We start from the raw sequence: 13716 nt of genomic DNA on the forward strand, positions 1-13716 counted from the left end.
TCTTTGTGAAGACAAATTTAGTGTAAATTGATCTAAAAACAAAATACATATTCATGGATTTGAGACATTTCACACAAAACTATAGACCACAAGTGTTTCAATTAGAGTAGTTTGTATGAACAAACTGCGTATACGTAATATCGAACGTTTGTTTTTATGACGTTACTCATACGTTCTTGAACTAGGACGGTGAACTATGAGCTAGATTGCCCAACTCTAGTTTCAATTTTATAAAATGTTTAGGTGCTCAAAAAAGATTATGTATAGCATTTCCAAATTAAATGAAACCTTTTCTAAATTAAATGAAACCTTTTCCAAATTAAATGAAACCTTTTCCAAATTAAATGAAACCTTTTCCAAATCAAATGAAACCTTTTCCAAATCAAATGAAACCTTTTCCAAATCAAATGAAACCTTTATTTTTATTGAAAGAAAAAAGCCAGAATATTTTAAAAGAGAAAGAAATAAAAAAATTATATGGATTTTCAACGATTTTTTACTTAAATTCTAATCTTAAGTAATGACATAAAAATGTAACTCGCTGCATGTTTTGCTTCCTTGAACATAAACATTTCATATAGCATTTCCAAATTAAATGAAACCTTTTCCAAATTGAATGAAACCTTTTACAAATTGAATGAAACCTTTTCCAAATTAAATGAAACCTTTTCCAAATTAAATGAAACCTTTTCCAAATCAAATGAAACCTTTTCCAAATCAAATGAAACCTTTTCCAAATCAAATGAAACCTTTTCCAAATTGAATGAAACCTTTATTTTTATTAAAAGAAAAAAAAAACAGAATATTTTGAAAAGAGAAAGAAATAAAAAATTATATGGGTTTTCAACGAAATAATGCTAAAGAGAGAATTAAGGGTTAAAAAATTGGTAATAATAACAGGGGCTAATTGTATTACACAATGAAGTGGTTCACGATTTGCTGCTTGTGGAATTTCCAATGGACATACTCATTACATAATTGGAGCAGTCCTGTTTATTGAGCTGTTGGTTACTATGCCCAATCACGTCAACGATATTACGATCTATTGTCTGATCGCGTAGTACCACTCTGGTACACAATTTTATTTTTGAAAATACCTTTACTATTGGGTTCAACATTGCTGAATATGGCATTCAAAATTTCAAATTACACCGGTTTAATTCTATCATTAAGTGTATTCGTTTACTTATTAAGTTATTGCATAAAAATTATCCTAAAAAAAACTTTCAAAAATAAAATTGTGTGCCAAAGTGGAACTACGCGATCGGACAATAGATTGTAATACCGTTGACGAGATTGGGCATAGTATCGCACAGCTCAATCAACACGACTGTTCCAATTATGTAAGGACCATGTCCATTGAGAATTCCCCAAGCAGCAAATAGTGAACCACTTCATTAGGTACTACAATTAGCCCCTGTTATTGCACTGTGAACCGAAATCTTGGGACAGAGATAATTCCTTTGCCCTTGGTGAGTATATTAAGAATCCTGAAGGACAGATCCGCCGTGAGTCGAATTTCCGAGTTATGGCGTGATTAAGTTTTTGGCGAAGACCCTAAAACAACAGTTAACAAGGATATAACGTTAATTTCAGATGTCTTACATGGTCTTCAGCAGAAATTTAATCAGACCATAACTCGGAACTTCGGCTCACGGCGGATCTGTCCTTCGGGATTCTTAATATACTCAAAAAGCGATTTCATTCCCAAAAGGAATTATCTCTGCCCCAGATTTTCGCCTTCATTTTGTGTCACAGTGTTATTAGGAATTTTTTAAACTAAATTCTCTCTTTAGGATTATTTCGCTATAACTTTAAAAATTATGAAATGTTTAAGTTCAAGGAAGCAAAACACGCAGGGATGTACACTTTTATGTCGTTACCTAAGATTAGAATTTAAGTAAAAAATCGTTGAAACCCCATATAATTTTTTATTTCTTTCTCTTTTCAAAATATTCTGGTTTTTTCTTTTAATAAGAATAAAGGTTTCGTTTGTTTTGGAAAAGGTTTCATTTGATTTGGAAAAGGTTTTATTTCATTTGGAAAAGGTTTCATTTAGTTTGGAAAAGGTTTCATTCAATTTGGAAAAGGTTTCATTCAATTTGGAAAAAGTTTCATTCAATTTGGAAAAGGTTTCATTTAATTTGGAAATGCTATATATAAGACCATGCAGTTCGTTGGTACTGTTAAGGTTACGAGGTTTTTCGGCAACACACACACACACGACCCGAACGCAAAGAAAGAGCGTGTATGAGAGTTCAAATGTTTGGATTTGTTTTTGTTTTGTAGCTACCCTGTAGGGACTGAAACTGATTTAAAGTTAACTTAAAACTAGCTTTTTTGTAAACATAACAGACTTTTTATCGATTATTTTCCCTTATGCCAACTGACTACTTTTACAAGGCGAGGAGCGCCTAAGTAGTCAGTATTGTTCATCGCTAGATGACTTTTCAACTGATTATAAATTAATTTTTTTTAGCCTATTGTTAGTCAGTTTAAATGATAATGTGAAAAAAAAAACAATTTTTGTTTTTGTGTGTTTTTATGAGTTTGACTCTTCATACTCTCTCTATCTCTCTGTTAGTTTTGTTAGAGAGAAGAAGAGAGCAAATTTGTATATTTCCTTTGTGTTCCTTTTTTACCAGAACAATGTGAATAATATGTACGAACATGTTCAGTCTATCAAAATTCTACCAAAGAGTCGAACATCAAACTGATGGCTTTGGTTCAGGCACATCCTCGTGTAGAGACCAGCCAAGTAATTTTGTAACAGTTACAGATAGTGTGCATAGAATATGTAAAGGCCATTTTCCATAGCTCCCTACGCTCAAAGGTATTCCAAGCCATGTCTGAATTTGGTATCCACGCAAAGCTCATTCGGCTTTGTAAGATGACTTTAACTGATACCCGCTCCTCAGTGAAAATAGCAAAGAACCTCTCCAAACAGTTTAATACCAAAGGAGGTTTGAGACAAGGAGACAACCTTTCGTGTGATATTTTCAACATCCTGCGGGAAAAAGTTATACAAAGAGAGATACAAAGGCCAAAAGAAATGACACAATTTTCACCTAAAGCCACATTAGACTGGTTTTAACTTAAAGGGAAAAATCAATGCCGGAGTCTTTTATGCGGCACCCTCCTAAAGTGTTTAGTTTTGTTAGATTTTAAGATTGCCAAAGTTTCAGCACAATCGGAATATGTTAACACATGCCACTAGGGTCTCTAAAGTTTCCATATTAATTTGTATGGGACCAAAGGTGAATTTTGAAGCAATTGCTCTAAAGGACACATTTATTTTGCAAACGAAGAGAAAATTTTAATAGTTCATATCTGGTGCTAAACAAGTAATCCTACAAAAAATTGTAAAAATCGGCTGGATTTTAATATAAGGCTATATTATAGGCTATTGGTGATTTTCATAAATCTTTGTAGGATACATTTTCTAGTCCCAGAAATGAACTGTTAAACATTTCTTCCCGTATTACACAGTCGGTAGAGTAGTATTGGCATCTCTGTTTTTATACAACTGCACATGCCACGGAATTAACTGTCTATGTCAGTAATAACTAATAATAAAGATTTGTCTTTATCTCAAAAGACCACTGAGGGGGTTCACCTTGGGAACTGTCTCTAACACCGGTTAAAGGCCCTGCAAATAAACAAAAAGACATATTAAAATCAACAATGTTGATCGTAATGTGTCAACCAGCACCTTGAATGTCCGGAGTCCTTATAGAGATGCACTTGGAATGTCAATATCATTATCACTGAAAAACAGTTTAGTGCACCTAATGAATTTGAATCCTTGGAACACAATGGGTATATTTTATGTGAAATATCTCATTTATATATGTACATATATTTATTTATATAACAATTAAATCATTTGATATTGATATTCAAACACACCCACACAATCAATGTACGTGCATACAAACACACACTCGTTCACATCATGTAAAATGATATCCCCAATGTCGTATACGTTTTAAACTAAATACATAATTATATAAATATATTTGTAGACTGATTACATTTGAAATGATTCTAGGAAAAAAATGTATAATTCAATTTTAATTACACCAGTATTAGATTATTATTAGGTTTTTTCAAACAAATATTTTATAATAAGTTTTGAGGTAAAATTAATATGATATAAATGATACTATGAATTAATATCAAGTTTAAGGATACCAATGTCAATCATTTAAGAGGATTAATTACAACAGTGAACATAATTTCAATCTTAAAGACAATTATTTGGTCAGGAAAATAATGCAATTTTTTTGTATTTGGTATAAAGTCTTATGACCTGTTTCACAAAGACAATTCGAATTCACATCCGATGGAATTACTAGAAAATCTCCGGTTTTTTTTAAATATTTTATTCATTTTTGCTTTCAATCAAACAAAAATTTCGGCAGTAATTCGAACGAAATTTAATCCGAAACTTTTAGAGAAACCTGTCATTAATAAGTTTCCAAAAATCTAAATGAAAAGACAAAATGGTCTGGTCTTAATAAGAACACATTCAAAATTGAATCAAATTTCTAGTCTAAAATTGTAAAAAAGGAATAATCTCGTATGTCATATCTGTTGTGGCATCCGTTCAACACGAATGGAGAATTATTGAAGTATTATCCAAATGTTTGAATCGACATCAATATATTTACTATTCAAGACTCTTCTTTTTAAGCTTTATGAGCATAAATTGCAATGCATTATTTACGCTCACTTGCTCTCAGTAAGCGCACACTGCTGGTCGCTGGAGCAAATATTTTCCTAATGTAACCATACCTTAAGACTATTCGAAATCAAATTCGTTCGGGAACTCGGCTGACAATGATAGTGAATTCGGCGGATGATAATCGTGGAGTTCAGGAACAATGATGATCGATGGGAGTTGTCCATGAACGGAAGCGCCGAAACTGGTTAATTCCACGATTTAATGATGGAACGTGTTGATTGATGACTTTGGGAGCTCGGCTGTTGACGACCGGGTACCACGATGTAATAACCAGGGATTCGGAGTCGGAGTCTAGCAAATTTTGCCGGAGTCGTAAAAAAAGCTCGACTCCGACTCCGGGCAACAATTTGTTCTACATTTATCACAAATTTGTTAAATCAAAACTATAAATCTGATGGTTGTGTGTTCAACGCTCACCGACGGCCGGGTACTTTTAAAAAAAAAAAAAAGCCGAGTGTGTAGTGTGTTAGGCGACAAAGCAGAAGTTCGTGTGTTCAAATCGGGGAGAGGGCGAAATAAAAAAATAAAATAAAAAATATGAAGTGTGTTGAAATTGAAAACAAATTCCACCACTTATAGCTTATTTTTCAACTTCAAGTGGCCATGAAATAAATGGTTATTCTAGTAGTTATATTGCTCATGGAATAACTAGTTATTCAGTGCGACATGTCCTTGTTAAAATAATGGGTTACTAGGGGGTTTTGTAAGTAGTTACGACTACCAAAATGTACTATAAAAACCCAATATTTTATGAGGACTTTTTTTGCTGGGTTAAATACAATTTTTTAATCTCTATGTTGATTACAAAATGCACTTCGGAAACATTTTGGGCCAATTGATTGTTTACAATACACTTAGATTTAATGGTTTCATATCACACATATTCATGGGAAAGATCTACTAGAAGATTTACTGGTCATCTCATAGAAATCTCTTCTCCACTTATTATACCATCAGTCTTTCGACTAAAGCGGGTATATACACTTTCACTTGGACGGAATCCGTTTCAGACAATTTTGAGTCGATTTAGCAAGGTCCGTCTGTCTGGCTGGGTGGAGCGCCCAACAATTCTCGAATGGATGAACCGCATTTGTTCAAAATTTGACCTTCGTAATATTTTGTTCAAGCTGAGATTAAGTTCGAAGATAAGCTATATCGGTGCACTCCTTCAGGTACATTCCCCATAAAGTTCGAAAATGTTCAGAAAAATTGTGCGCACGACAACTCTTGAAGGGAGTAACCAACCATACTTTGCACATCTTACTAGATGTAGATGAGGTTCCAATATGGACTATAGATTCACTCCTTCGAGTACCTTCCACGCAAAATTCCGGAAAAGTTCAGTTTAGGACCTTCGCTCGAATCGCTTTGATTTTTGTTGTAAGCACTTGTATTCGCTGCCCCCTTACGACGGTACAAGTTTTATCAGGGGTAAGTCAATACTTTCTGAGAAAATAACCTGATAGATGTAAAAAACCCACGATAACTCTCGAATGGATCTGCCGATTCGGTCCAAAATTTGGCCATAGTAATATTTTAATTATTTTGGGTGCCACCGTGGTGCAATGGTATGCACGCCCGCCTTGCACACAGAAGGTTGAAAAACTTCTCCATAAGTGGTGTCTTAAGGACACGCCGTTCGGACTCGGCGATAAACAGTAGGTCCCATATCATTGAGCTAAATATGAATCGGGGTGCACTCATTGATATGAGAGAAGTCTCCCTTGTCCCGTATGGGATGTTGTTGAACAATGTTTTTTGTAATATTTTGTCCGACCATAGTTTAAGTTCGAAAATGGGCAATATCGGTCCACTCCTTCGGGTCCCCCCCTCACAAAAGTTTAAAAATTTTCGCTAAAATTGTGCGCACGATAACTCTCGAAGGGGGTAACCGATTTATTTATTTATTTCGTCTATGGAATTCATTTCCTTACAGACTACAACAAATATGTAAATTGAAAAGTATTAAATATACTTAATCTAAATAATAGTGAATAAATTATATATACATTATATATTAGTTTATATGCCTTTTTAAGAAACGTTTAAATGATTCCCTTGGTGCATTAAAATCAACCATGGATATTCTATTAGGGGCATTAAAATTTTGCAAAGTCCCTGTAAGTGGACTATTTATTATATAATTTTGTCGATATAGTATATCTATCGCGAAAATATTGTATCCTCGAAGACTGCGACAAGGAACAGTGAAGGATAATTTATTTAAAATTGGTTTCCATCCCAATAAGTAAAATTTAATGAACGTAACGCCATCTTTAAAAACTTTTTCTGAATTCGTTCGATTCTGTAAACGTTAATTGCTGAATGAGGATTCCAAATCATAGTACAGTATTCTAATTTAGACCTCATAATAGAGGTAAACAAAGTTTTCATAGTATATGGATCCTTGAAGTCATTGCAGTGACGTCTAATGAAAGCTAGCATAGCATAAGCCTTCGGCACCAACCGATCTATGTGCGGAATAAACCTCAATTTATAATCAAAAACCACACCATAGTCTTCAATTTCATTAACTTTTTGCAAGGCCGTTGGGGCTATATGGAAATCATATTGAATAGGATTAAGCATTCTATAAAAGAAACGTGAAAACATTTCTTTACGTTTAAATTCAAACGATTGCGCTCACACCAATTAGAAAGCCTATACAAATCAGACTGCAATGTTCTGAAGTGTTCATGGGTTTTTGCACGACAAAAAATTTTAAATCGTCAGCGTATAATAAAAAGTTTGCATTCTGAAAACAAACATGAATGTCATTAATAAAAAATATTAAAGAATAGTGGGCCCAAAATACTTCCTTGTGGAACTCCTGAAGTCAAATAATAAAGTTCAGATTCACTTGATCCAATTCGAACTACACATTTTCTTCTCATAAGATATGACTCCAACCATTTGTAAAATTTTGAGTGAAACTCAAATGCATGCAACTTCTTCAATAGAATATCATGGGGTATTTTGTCAAAAGCTTTGGCGAAATCGGTATAAATTGCTTCTACCTGAAAGCCAGAAGCAAAAGAAGAAAGACAGTAATCTGTAAATACAAATAATTTAGACGCCGTTGATCGGCCTTTTTAAAAGTCATGTTGTTGTGTAATCATAAAAGACTTTAATGAAAAATACAGTTTTCCATAAACAATGTTTTCCAAAATCTTAGACACGACACTGAGTTTAGAAATTGATCTATACGACGAGACAAATTCCTTTTTACCGTTTTTAAAAATGGGGTCAATAAAAGAAAATTTCCATCGATCTGCAAATAAGCCATCCTTCAAAGATTTATTAAAAATAAATTTTAACGCATAGATAGAACGCAATTTTTAACTAAATAAGAACAAAGTCCATCAGCATCTTGAGTTGTGGATTTTTTTATACTATAAATGGCTTGAACTATATCATCATCGGATAGAAATAGATCACCAAAGTTTATGGAATTAAATACATTATGTGAATAACTTTCACCTCCATCATGGGTGTCAAAATTATCAAGGTTTGATTTGAAATAAGAAGCAAACAAATTTGCAATATCTGTCTTCAAAGAACATAGTTGACGGAATATCTAGTTTCCGCCTTTTGGATTTAATGAAATTCCAACAACAATTTGGATTGACTTTAATTTGATTTTCCATTTCAATTATATACTGCTTGTAAAGGAATTTATTTAAAAAATTAAATTCTTTCATAAAGAGTAAGCCTCTAGAGCATCAGAAGCACGAGTCTCTACATAAGATCTATATAATTTGTTCCTTTTGTTTTTTAAACGTCACAATCCTCTTGTATACCAAGGATGACTCCTTACTCTGGCAGCTTTCATCGGAATAAATTTATGATTCTATATTAAAATTTTCAGAATTATTTAAAAAGTTATACAATTCAAGTTCCATAATAATTGCGGAATGATGAGCATTATTAGGAGAAAAAGAGTCTATACATTCACACATAAGAAATGGTATTTTGCCTTGCAAATATGGCATAAAATAACATTTGTTTTTGCTGATTTAAAGCACTTGGCAGAGTTTTTGGCAGAGTAGTCATTATGCACGTCTTAACGATTTTAATATCAGCGACTGGTCCACACTTTGCACATCGTAATATTTCTACGAAACATAAATCATGTTCGTATATGAACTATATATGTCAACTTCTTCTGGTACCTCTCAGACAAAATTTCGGAAAAATGCAGTTTAAGGACTGCTCTCGAGTCAAGCTGATCTTTCATGTAACAAAATGTATTCGCTGCCCCCATTACTACGGTACAAGGTTTTTTTGGGGCAAGTCCATACTTTCTGCGAAAAAAAAAACCCGAAAGCTGTAAAAATCCCTATGGTACCATGTTTAGTGGCTGAAGCGCACCCAATACCCCACCTTGGTGTATAGTCAGCCCCTAGCAGTAACAAGCTGAATTCAACTCCAGAACTGTAATACTCAAGGTTCAGGTGGTATGAAGTGAGAGCGAATTATATTGTATTGATTAAAGCAAGCGAGTGACTTCAATGCATGACTGGAGGTACTGTTAAGTTTTTACTGGTTCACTGCTACTTGTCAAGTTACGGACGGACACACCTAGCCATCTCAACTCAGCTCGTCGAGACATTCATTTTGCAATATATAAAGGTAGGTCTACGACAATTATTTCAAAGTGTTACAAACATTTGAGCCAAAACCAACTTATAGTACCCACACCGCATAGTGGTGTAGGGTATGATTAGTAAAGCTATTTTCTACGAACATTTCGAATGCAATGAACGTAACCCCCATTCTTATTCTATTCTCTGCTTAATATAATGGGTTTTATAGCCCAGTATAAACGGCTTATCGAACATAGGACGACACCGACCATGGGACGTACGAACGTTTGATAATCGGATCATAATTGTCATATGTATATAGTGAACTTCAGAAATTCATAGGCATATGATAGATCCTAATATGAAAAATTAATTTTACATCAAAAGAATGTTCAGAAAAGTTGTGTATTACTTACAATGAATATGTAAACTAAATTACAAACAAAAAATCTTAACAGATGTGTTCATATTTAGGGTGTTGGGAGTTACCTTCTACACGCAGAGAAAAAAATATGTTTGATCCAACAATATTCCAAGAGCAAAATATGTGTTGTTAACATATTGTTGGATTCCTTATGGAGTATTGTGAATCCAAAAATAGTTTGTGTCAACTGAACAATATTTCTCTCTTTTCTTCGAAAGTTTTTTCTCTTCTCTCGCTATTCGATGCCGTGTTGAAAAAACAATTTTGGTGAGTTGTGGTGTTTGTATGACATGCTGCCTTTATCTTTGTTTTTGTGTGTATGTATACCAACTCTTGTTTTTATTTGTTTCTGTTTTGTTTCATTCTTCTTCTTTATTTCATTCTTCTTTCCTTTTCTTGTTTGTTATGGTGTTTAATTATTCCTTATGTTGTGGTGGCTGCTTGTGGCTTTTTGTTTGTCTTTGTTGTCAGCTAAAGTAGCAAACCATGTATTGCGTTCATCAATGCTCGTAATATTATACGGGATATTTATATCAAAGTTGTGTGGAAAGTGTATATGAGAAGTATATACACTCAAATCAAAAAATTTAGTATCTGGTTTTCAGGGTTGACAATATGTTTTGTAAAGAATTTAGATTATGATTGTTCCTACAATCGGTATTGTTAACGATTTTTACAATATTGCGGAAATTTGTTTTCTATGTTCGGAACAAAAGATGGTATTTTTGGATTTGGATTACAATGTTTATACAAAACAAACACATTTTTGGAACCAAAATAGATATTTTTGTTCCAACAAAACCGAAAAATATTTTTCTCTGCGTGTATGTAGTATATTTTATGACGTGCAAACCCCGCCATGCGTTAATGTCTTATGTATAATAAATACCATAGACGGACCTAATTAAAAATATAACACTAAAACAATTCTGGGAGCCGTTTTCGTTTTATTTATACTTATTATAAACCATCAAATTGAAACCACCGTGTATATTAATACGCTCCATGTTACCTACAACGTGTGATGCAAATACATGTGTATGTACATCCACTCCGTTTCATTTCAATAGCATATTTTTATTTTCTACTTTGTTTTAGTTGACATTCGTCGAATATCTAGGGCTATGTTTATATATCCTGTTCTGTACTCTTATGAAGTATCATTCAACAAAAAGTGTTGCGTGGTTGAAAATTGAAATGGCTTTTTTTGTCCCAATTTTAAAGATTCGTAACAGCAGCATTCAAAATTTGCATTTGTAATCAAGTTAGTGAAACCCTCTATACCATACAAATTTTGGGTTTTATTGAAAGCCAAGGTGAAGTGAAACTTTCACCAGATCGAATGTATTTATGGTCTCTTCAGAATTTTGCGGCCCTTTTTGGACATTTGAAATTGCCGACAAAAATGTGGATTAGGAATTAACTGCACTAAGACACCAATGTTGAACTTTTGTGGGGGAGGCAGGGACATACGCAGGATTTCATTTCGGGGGGGGGGGGGGGGGGGGGGGGGTGCGCCCAACTTGACCAAAAATGATGAAAAATTCAAATGTTGTGTAGCGTTACGTAAAGCTATTTTAAGGGGTTATGGCCACTTATAAGTATCAGAAAAGCCATTTTCATGCATTTTTTATAAGAAATCTATTTTTATCTTTTGAATAATCTTTCTGACAAATGCCCGACTATAAAGCACTGTTTTACTAAAGCAGTTTGCGGTACCCACTGTTGTTTAAAAAAGAATAAACCGATCAGCATATATTTTTGTGCGATCATTACGAACCTAATAATCTTGTCCATTATCGAAACGGAATTAAAAAATCAAATTTTAAAAATTTTTAACAGTTAAAATCAAAATTTCGATTTAAAAAAACACACTGTAAAAAATTGATATTTTTCGGACTCCGTCAGCAGTTTTTTAAAGACTCTCTCGGTAAGCACATGACTTATGTGTATAATAGTCCCACAAAAACATATAAAGACCGGAGCATCCGTTTTCGAGCTACAGTTGGACCCGCTTTCAAAAGTGTCATTTCGAGGAAAAGACGTTTTTAGATTCTATGCTACATACAGAACACAATAAATGTTGCCCTTCGATAGCTAATATCGCGGTAAATTTTTGCCCGATGGACTGAAAATTTTGGCACATATTCTATTCTACATTTACTTTAAAATGAGCCAAAAAAAAATCGATTTTTCGAATTTTATATGAAATATTAGTACAAAGTATAAAAATTCAATAGAAAGAATTCATAATATTTAGGAGACAATTTTTAAATTTACAGAGTAGGATATTTAGAATTAACAAGTGAGAAAAGGCTATAGTCGGTACGGGGCCGACTATGTGATACCCTACACCACTACCTCTGCGCATTATCTTTTCACTCGAAAACATTTCTTTTAGGGAGATACGAAAGTTTTCACCTATGTGGCTTTTATACCAAATGACTTAAGGGAAACTGAACCAAAATAATTAATATTTAATTTTTTATATTTGACTACTATCAACATCACCAACATCAATATGCTTCTATCTCTGTGAGAAAATTTCGTGATGATCCGATCAAAATTCCGACCTGTAGTGTGATTGCACAAAAAGTGGAAAAAAAAGGGATGTATTACCGACTATTGCGATATCTCTATTATTTTACCACCTACGCCAACTTACTTTGCATAATTTTAAAGATGGGATTTTTTACTTTCTCAGTCAGGCTTTGCTTTTAGATGGTCCCCAACCAAAGGTGTGATATCCGTCATTATTATTAAAATCGCAAAAATTAAAAATTGGGTTTCATTTGCGACTATTGTGATATCTTGTTTGTTTGATCACCCACGGGAACCTACTTTACATCATTAGAAAGGTGATATTTTCTACTTTCATTGTCAGGTTGCACTTTTGGTATACGCCATACAGAAGCTGAGATATTCGCTTTGGAAGAAAACGTTGTATTTTTATCCACATAAGTTTTTTGCCCACTCCGACCCCTAAATATTATCCGACCATCACCAAAATCAATAGGCTTCTTCCCCTCCGGGACCCCCATCAACATCCGAAATTTCGTGACGATCCGATCAAAATTGCGACCTGTAGCGTGATTACAAGGTTTACATGGACAGACGGACAGACGGACGGACTGACGGACGGACACACATAGCCAGATCGACTCAGCTCGTCGAGACATTCATTTTGGTATATATAAGTATAGGTCTACGACCATTATTTCGATGCGTTACAAACTTTTTGGCCAAAACCAACTTATAATACCTTCCCCACATAGTGGTGTAGGGTATAAAAATAGCCGAACGTGGCCCGGTTCGGTAAAGTCGCCATGTAAAATTTAAGCCCCGTTTTCAGTATATTGAAGTTTTTAATCATACGGGCTCACGTTATAGTTTATCGTAGAATCTTACAACCACAAAGAATTTCCGTGGTCTTTGCTATAACAAGATTTTTACTATTTCGATGATATTAGCCTAATTTTCAAGAATATCGGCTGCCGTTGACGTTGATATTTTTCCAAATGAAAACAGTAAGAAAAATTTAACAGTTTTAGAGATATGGTGCGAAATCTATACAAATTATGGCCTCAATTTAAAATTTGAGGTAATAAATGTAGTTTTTCCAGTTCAATATTTGTCAAAAAGTTTTTTCTGACCCTTATCTACAAATTTGCTTCAGAGGTCAGAAGAAGATTTGCATTGGTTTCAGAGATATAGCCCTGAGTTGCTTTAAAAAGTCGATAGTTAGCAATGTTTAGAGGGGGGCATAAAATCCAAGCTGGATCTGACTCAACAAAACGGAACTAGGGCTTTTGTACTTTGGGTCTGTACTTTCAAAAATCCTTACTTCAATTTTCTTGCACAAGAATACCTTAAAAATGCTGCACAGTGTTATTTACCGGAAGAGATAGAGTCTGATTCAGGATTATTTTTTACTTTTATTATAATGTTAAAGAAGAAGC

Source organism: Musca autumnalis, unplaced genomic scaffold, assembly GCF_047663935.1.
Source record: "Musca autumnalis isolate F117 unplaced genomic scaffold, ASM4766393v1 scaffold_2, whole genome shotgun sequence".
Taxonomy (NCBI): Eukaryota; Metazoa; Arthropoda; class Insecta; order Diptera; family Muscidae; genus Musca; species Musca autumnalis.